This window comes from Eriocheir sinensis, chromosome 6 (assembly GCF_024679095.1).
Source record: "Eriocheir sinensis breed Jianghai 21 chromosome 6, ASM2467909v1, whole genome shotgun sequence".
NCBI lineage: Eukaryota > Metazoa > Arthropoda > Malacostraca > Decapoda > Varunidae > Eriocheir > Eriocheir sinensis.
The window spans coordinates 13,506,547-13,515,153 of NC_066514.1; the positions used below are offsets into that span (position 1 = coordinate 13,506,547).

The 8,607-nt window shown below is 39.1% G+C and overlaps 1 long non-coding RNA gene across 1 annotated transcript; it reads left to right on the plus strand.

The window, feature by feature from the left end:
- The first annotated feature begins 1,006 nt into the window (after positions 1 to 1,006).
- Positions 1,007 to 4,325, plus strand: LOC126986585 (uncharacterized). Its single transcript, XR_007739828.1, has 3 exons — positions 1,007 to 1,284; positions 3,175 to 3,304; positions 4,148 to 4,325. It is a non-coding gene; the product is annotated as an uncharacterized LOC126986585 (long non-coding RNA).
- Positions 4,326 to 8,607: the final 4,282 nt, after the last annotated feature.

Here is an 8,607-nt window from a genome sequence, read left to right on the forward strand (position 1 = left end):
GTGGTCATATGGCGCCGAACGTACTGATAAACTATATAAAACAGGTAACAAAAGTGAAAACATGATAAAAACAACAACACTAGTAAAATTATTAAAAAAATAATAAAATTAAAAACGTGATAAAAACAGCACTAATAAAACTATATAAAACAAGTTAAAGTAAAATACATGGTAAAAACAACAATATAAGGTCAATTAAACTACAGGAAGTTGAGGACGCCAGCCTCCTGTAGGAAGCCATAAACGTCATGTCGCGGGAGGAGTGCCTTCCCCCCAGCACCACAGATAGAAGCTCCCATCTCCGCCCCGGCACCGGGGGAGGTACAGCTCTCGCAGGCCCCCCAGACTGGGGCACTCGACCAGCAAGTGCCGAACAGTCAGGGGGACCAGGCAGTCATCACAGTAGGGCTGAATTCCCCGGGGACATGAGGAAGCTATGTGTGTATCGAGTGCGGCCCACCCTAAGGCGGTCCAGGACAGTCTCCTTACGATTTCTAATGTGGGAATACGAATAGGGACGCACAGCCCTGGTCGTGACTTCCACCATCTTTGTCGTGGGTACTACTGCCGCCCACCTGCGCTGCGGACCGCACGGTGGAATACAGGGCCCGTATTCTACATAGTGCTTATGGTCGACCATAACTTACCGTCATAGCTAACATAATTTATGACCGTCAGTATAATGACCGTCAGAAGTCTTCTTCTTCTTCTTCTTGCTGTCGGCCATAGCACAGTAAATCAACAACACCGTGAGCCGCTAGAATGCACGGCTCAAAATTTATTAACTTTAAATTCATGGAATATAATATATTATTGACATAATTTTCTTTGATTTAAATTATTTTGACCTCATATTACGACTTTTGGGGAAGTTAGAAATAGTAAAATAGAAATTCGTTATGAGAAAATGCGCTGAAACGTATTCCCGTTGAAAAGTGTGTAAACAAATGTACCGCCCTCTCAGCTGTTCGGTAGTGTTTACTCACGGCCAGCACAGCATGGATCCTCAACCTAAACGTCAAAGGAAGGCTAACTGGGGAGACGACGAGTCTCTCCAGCTTGCAATGTTATACAGGGACGAAGTCCATGTATTGAAGAGGAACTTTGAGACGGTTGGTGTCTCTAACCAAAAGAAACACGATGTATGGACGAAGATTACGGCCGACCTGAATGGACAGTTCCACCATGAAAGGACGGCCGTAGAGGTAAAGAAGCGATGGTTCACCATCACTTCTAAGTCAAGGATGAAGCTGAAGAACTTTCGAGATCATCGGAATGGAACTGGTAAGTAAGTTTCCTTATATAAGCTTTAACTGATAAACACCCATTACACATTTTTGTCTTATTCTGAGCACTTTGAATATCATATATATATATATATATATATATATATATATATATATATATATATATATATATATATATATATATATATATATATATATATATATTAAAGATTCATTTTAGTACCATGCCAGTATGTATGGGTAGGACACGAAGTAATGGGTTTAAACTGGATCAATTCAGGTTCAACATGGACATAGGCAAAAATTGGTTTACCAACAGGGTTGTGGATGAGTGGAATAGGCTTAGCAGTCATGTGGTGAGTGCCAATACAATTGTCACATTCAAAAATAGATTAGATAAATTCATGGACAGCGATACTAGGTGGGGTTAGATACACGGGAGCTTAGGGTCAAAGGAGCTGCCTTGTTTAGGCCTACCGGCCTATTGCAGACTCCAACGTTCTTATGTTCATTACCTACCTTATGAAACATCACTAGCTCTTCATAAATCTTTTCTTCAAACGTTCAACAATAATGGAAACGCTTTCAAAATCCAATTCAAGGACTATTTATTATTGAAAATAGGGGATAATGTTCACGAAGGAGTAGCCTCCTTTGGCGGCGGCCGGGGCGACGGTGTAGCAGCAAAATATCTCGCAGAGGGTTTAGGGTGGGGGAGCATATTTAAACTTCTCCAACCGAACTTTACGACCTGCTAACGGGGGGGGGCATCACCCCCCTCGACGCCCCCTTCTAACCAGGGAGGGCTGCACCACCCCATGGACCCCCCCCCCCCACACACATATATAATGTCTTATTTCTGCGAGGAGATATTTCTCACAACACCGGCTGCACCGTCGCCACGGCCGTCGCCATAATGGGCTACGCTTTCGTGAATAGCATCCCTTATTTTCAACAATAAATAGTCCTTGAATTGGATTTTGAAAGCGTTTCCATGATTATTGAACGTTTGTAGAAAAGATATATGAAGAACTAGTGATGTTTCACAAGGTAGGTAATGAAATACTGGCACGGTACTAAAATGAGTCTTGTGTGTATATATATATATATATATATATATATATATATATATATATATATATATATATATATATATATATATATATATATATATATATATATATATATATATACAAACATGGATATTTATAGAAGTATGTTGCAATACCCATACTTGTTGCCATCAACAGCCAACTGTTTGATGGAAGTCAATCGCATTGAAATAGTTTTGTATTGAAAAAAAGAGGATGCTATTTGCCATAAATTTGCCAGTTTAGTTTATATATATATATATATATATATATATATATATATATATATATATATATATATATATATATATATATATATATATATATATATATGGGTAAATCAGTTTAAGTTTGTAATGAATATTATGTAGAGTCCATTCCTACCCTTATTACTTATACTTTCTTTCATCAGAGATGCCTGTAAGATAAAGTATGAAAGAGGAAGAAATGCTCCTTTCTAACACACACAATCTTGAATAGTGGTGGGAGTGCAGCAGTTATATATATATTTTTTTATATAATTTAGTTTTACAACAAAAGAGTCGGCTCAAGGGCAACAAAAAGTGTAGAAAAAAAGCCCATTAATTGCCGCTCTCACAACAGAAGATACTATAGAGTAGCCAAAAGAGAGGTCAATTCCGGGTGAAGAGGTGTTTTGATACACTCTCGTTGAGAGAGGTCAAGTTACAGGCAGGAGACAAAAACAAGTTTTATCACATCTCAGTAAAGTACCTGTCATAATCCACTTCAGCATTACATGCTGAGAAGACACTAATGTAGTGCTTTAGTAGTAGGGGAAAAAAGCAAAACATACATGAAATTTTATTTTGTCCCAGGTGGCGGCCCTCCACCCCCTCCCCTTGACCCCATTGATGAACTTGTCGGGGACGTCTTGGGGCAAGACAGCAAGGTCATCACGGGATTTGAGGAGATTGATGACCTTGGACATCAAAGGACTGTCGACATGTATGTATCTATTTGTTTAATTTGTGAAGTACACTCTTTAGTTCTTTTCTTCTCATTTTTAAATATGTTCAGTTCTGCTTAGCAAAAGTAATAACAGCCTGTCATTTGCTTCAACCAGTATGTTACAAAACATTAGAAACATAATTCATCACTTGGAAAGAACATATGAGAGATATATCTTTACTGTTGGAATAGATTGTTTAATTAAAGGCTTTAGTTCAAGTTAACTATACCAACAGGTAATGTCAAAGCTACAGCAACTTTTGTCAATTGATGCAATCCTACCTTGGTTCATAGTACTTCTCAATTAAGGTGTATTCAATGAGTTCTTGGCCTACCTCAGAATGAGGAAAAATAGAGCAAAGGTTCACTCCACTTACTTTTTTTTATGTTTTAACATAACCGCCTTTGACTGTGATGCACTTCTCCAATCTCGTCTTCAATTATGAAATTCCGTCCCTGAAGAATGGTGGGTGAATCACTTGTGAAAAGTCACCGTGTAACTCAATAGAAAATGCTGAAAGGATACCAGCCCATGCATTACTTGTTGGAACCTATACCAACATGTTACAGCATTTGCGGGCTCCTATCTCCACTCCTTCTTTGTTAGGCCGATAACTCATTGAATTCTCCTCTTAATATCAATCCCCTCAAAGATATGCAACTCTTCTAGACCTTATTGATTGTCGTTAATTTAGTATGAAGTATGAATTCCATTTCCATAACACTATGCCATATTTACTCCCTAGTATATGAAAGGAAAAAGATACCCTATGGCAGATCTGCATTAGTTTATAACTGCTCATTTGTACACCCATTCCATGACTTTTACATTACTTGCAGTGAAGACGCAGCAGAGCCAGCGAGCCAGCTCTTCGTAGGTCAGGGAGGTGTTGAGGCACCAACAGTAATAATTGTGCCTGAGCCCACCCTGCAGCCACAGACTGAGGAGGGGGGTGCCCGGGGGAAGGTGCCAGCTGAGGGGGATGCAGCAGCTGCTCAAGCAAAGGTGGCAGCTGCTGAGGAGGAGGCTGTAGCCAAGAGCTACAGCAGCAGCTGCACAGGCTGGGAGGAGGCTGCACGGGCCATGAAGGCAGCCGCAAAGGAGGTGGCTGCTTGTGCTCGGGCCTTCGCAGGAGCTGCAAGGGTGCAGGAGGCAGCTGCGAGGGCGCAGGAGGCAGCTGTAAGGGCACAGGAGGCAGCTGCCAAAGAAAAAGCAGAAGCCATGCGGCTTAAACAAATTTTGCTCAAGTTGCAAATTGAAAGGGAAAGGAAAAACAAATAATATACCTAATAAAAGTAGAAGAGGATGCACGTAGTTCTATGATTGTGAAACCTTAGTTGTACTAGTTTAATTATGCTTATGCGGGAATGATACAGTGTACAAATGCACAGGAAAAATAGATTAAAATGGATGTGTAAAAAAGATGCAAAAAAAAAACACTAATAGATAATAAAAAGGCAATGTGTGAAGAGCTAGGGAGGAAGGTGAGAAATGACTTTCAGAATAATAGGAGATGTTCTTGAAGGAAGTGAAGGAGCATGAAAAGAATGAAAAGGTGTGTATGAACTATGAATGTAAAAGGTGTGAATAGGAATGTAATCGTAAGTGTTGAAGGTATAAGAAGATTGAAGAGTACTATGAGTGTTTGTAGAGTATTGACAACAAATTGGGGAATGTTAATTTGCAAATGTTTACAAAAGGAATATGGGTTATAATGGATTGATAGATTGATTACTTTATTAATGCAAGTGGAACAGTACATTTGCATGTACTTGGCCAGTCGTGCTGAGGAACAGGTTTCAGTCTTCATTGCTAGAACGAAAAACAAATTAATTAGTAGGTAGTTTCATAATAATAATGATACGGAATAATGCAGATTCTTAAGAAATGAGTGTTTCCCAGATTATATTCCAAAAACATATATGTATAAAATATCCAACTTACTGAAAATGCAAGTTGCAGAATTCATCTCGATACAGGCGACCTTCATTCCGCTGACCAGCTGGAAGTGGCGGCACAACTTGCACACCTTCAGGTTGTGCCACGGCAAGATCTGCTTCTTCAGGGTTAGGTTGAGCTGCATCGAGAGGAATGGGAATATTCCTGTCCTTGCAGATGTTGTGGAGCATGCCGCATACATGAATCAGCTTGCACACCTTCACCGGGGGAGTTACTCGGACCTCGCTGTGTAGGACATGAAAGCGGCGCTTGAGCTGTCCTATTCCCCGTTCCACAACACTCCGTGTCCGTTTGCGGGCCCTAAAAGAAAATACAAATGATAATGGCAGTCAATGTTAAGTACTTATGTTCCATTAACTATGGGTAAATTCACTACTTGCCATACCTAGCTTGACTAAATTTGACTTTGCTTGACTAAATTTGACTGTTCTTGACAACTTTTTTTCAGTTTAACCTGGTAGCAGCGGGGATCATGTTTCTTAACCTGAGAACGTCGACAGACCCTTTATAGGGCTTTGACGAGTCGTGGCTGTGGTACGGTGGAAAGGGCTCGCCATAAAACGCCTAATTCGAGCTAATCGTAGGCGGTGGTGGAATAGCGCAACCCACCATGAATGGCCTAGGTCAATGTGGTGGGTGAGTGATCTTGAGGTAGGCTTTTTTGTCATAGGTGGTGATGTAAGGTCATGGCATACTGAATTAGCTATCCATACAATAATCACTTGTCAAATTCTCTATAATACACAACAAGCGACTCTCGGCTAGATGCCACGCGTCACGAGACTATTTTGTAACAAACACCACCCAAAAAGAATGGAGTTTGAGTAAAAGTAAATATTTTTAATGGCTTTATGGTTATAAGAGGAGTACTCTGGTGTACATTCCATGCTCTTTTCCTAGTCTCAAAATGCAGAGTAATTTTGTCATTTCTCGGCCACTTCTCGGCTTTCCCATAGCCGAAGCCCACGGGTTAATGGTCCCTCCAAGCGAAAAAAATAAGAAAAAATCACCCCTCACACAAACCATTTCATAATATATATCAATGCATTTGTGATCAGATAAGGTATCATCTGTTTTGAGGGGTTTATATCATGGCACAAATTTGACCCGTCGCTGCTACACAGTAAAGCCACAAATTTGTCCCGTCGCTGCTACCGGGTTAATTACATTTTTTAAATTGATTTTTTTTTATTTGAGTCAACTTTTGTAATTTGAAAGTCAAGTATTTTAATTTAAAAGTTAACTTTTTAAATTTGAAGGTCAACTTTTTTACTAGGAAAATCAGCTCTTTAAATTTCAGCCTTTTTTTTTTTATTTAAAGATCTTTTTCTTTAAATTTGAAGGTGAAAAGGTGTATTATTTTCTTTAAATCTGATGTACTTATTATTAACGTCATTAATTATTATTTAAGCTGATCTAATATGTGTTTTTTTTTGTTGCCAGTTAATCTAGGTTAGGTTGAGTTTTTTCCTGTTGTATTTGCTATTTTAATTTTTTTTTCTAAAATTAACCCAATTAATTTACTATTTTCATTTTTTTTTATTATTCTAAAATTAACCCAAATAATTAGTTTTTTTCGATCAGTCTAAACTTAGCCTAACCTATTATCCGAACTCTGTATATAATAGGTAAATGTTGTGATTGACTCAGTTTGCTAATTGCACCTGGTAGTGCGTGGCATGTCAACTCTACAATTTTTTTGCGGATCTCACGTTCAACATGTTTATTGTAAGAAACTATACTGATACCCAAAAGAAAAATAAAGACTATCTACTCACCTATTATAGCGTGACTGAGGTCTAGGCAGAGGTCGCAGGTAAGGTGTCAGGAGCCATGGCTTGCTGGGATAGCCACTGTCTCCCAACAAGTGACTACCTGGTGGCACATGCCCTCTCTGGAACAATTCTGCCACTCCACAGCCATTCAAAATACGTGCATCATGCACTGAGCCAGGCCACTTCGCTAGGATATCCAGTATTCGATAGTTGGCATCGAGTATGACCTGCACATTAATACTGTGATAGCCCTTGCGATTGACAAACACGTCTTCCTCCTCCTTTGGTGCCACAATCCTTACGTGTGTCCCATCAACGACACCAATAACCCCGGGAAAATTTGCAATGTTGAGGAAGTCTGCCTTGTTGTCCTCAGTAACGTCTTGGGTGGTGGGAAAGCTGATGAACTGCTTGATAATATTGACGTTTGCAAGGGCGTCAATTGTCTGGGTGATGGCTCTGCTGATGCTGGGTTGTGATGGGCCGAGGTCGTCGCTGCTGCACATTTGCATTTTTCCCGTGGCAAGATACCGCAGTGTGATGATCACCTTCATCTCCGGGGTGAGTGGGCATCTCCTCTTGGTTTCACTTGATAAGGCTTCCCTCACAAGATTAGTGACGTACAAAATACCTTCCTTGTCAAGTCTGTATATCCTGATAAGCTCAGCATCGCTGAGCTCGTTCAGTACGTCCCTTCTTCGGAAAGGCTGGTGAGCGTGTTGACGTTGGGCTGCCATGTTGACGCGCTTCTGACGGTCATAAGCAGAGTTATGGCAGGGTGAACCCGACCTCAGCGTCCCGCGCAATTTTATGGTCGTCCATAAGAGTTTATGGTCGACCATAAGAGTTTCTAACGGAGTTATGTCTGAAATGCGCCATTTTGTTCCGCTATGACCGTCAGAAGAAGTTATGACGGTATGTAGAATACGGGCCCTGCAAGGCCCGTATTCTGCCTAGTGCTTATGGTCGACCATAACTAACCGTCAGTATAATGACCGTCAGAAGTCTTTTTTTTCTGCTTCTTCTAGTTGTCGGACATAGCGCAGTAAATCAACAACACCGTGAGTCGCTAGAACGCACCGCTCACAATTTGTTAACTTTAAATTTATGGAATAAAATATATTCTTGACATTATTTTCTTTGATTTAAATTATTTTGACCTCATTCTACGACTTTTGGGGAAGTTAGACATAGTACAATAGGAATTCGTTTTGAAAAAATGCGTTGAAACGTATTCCCGTTGAAAAGTGTGTAAACAAAACTGTAGAAATTTCGAGATCATCGGAATGGAACTGGTAAGTCAGTTTTCATGTATTAGCTTTAACAGATAAACACCCATTACACATTTTTCGGTCTCATTCCGAGCACTTTGAATATATATATATATATATATATATATATATATATATATATATATATATATATATATATATATATATATATATATATAAATATATATATATATATATATATATATATATATATATATATATATATATATATATAATATATATATATATATATATATATATATATATATATATATATATATATATATATATATA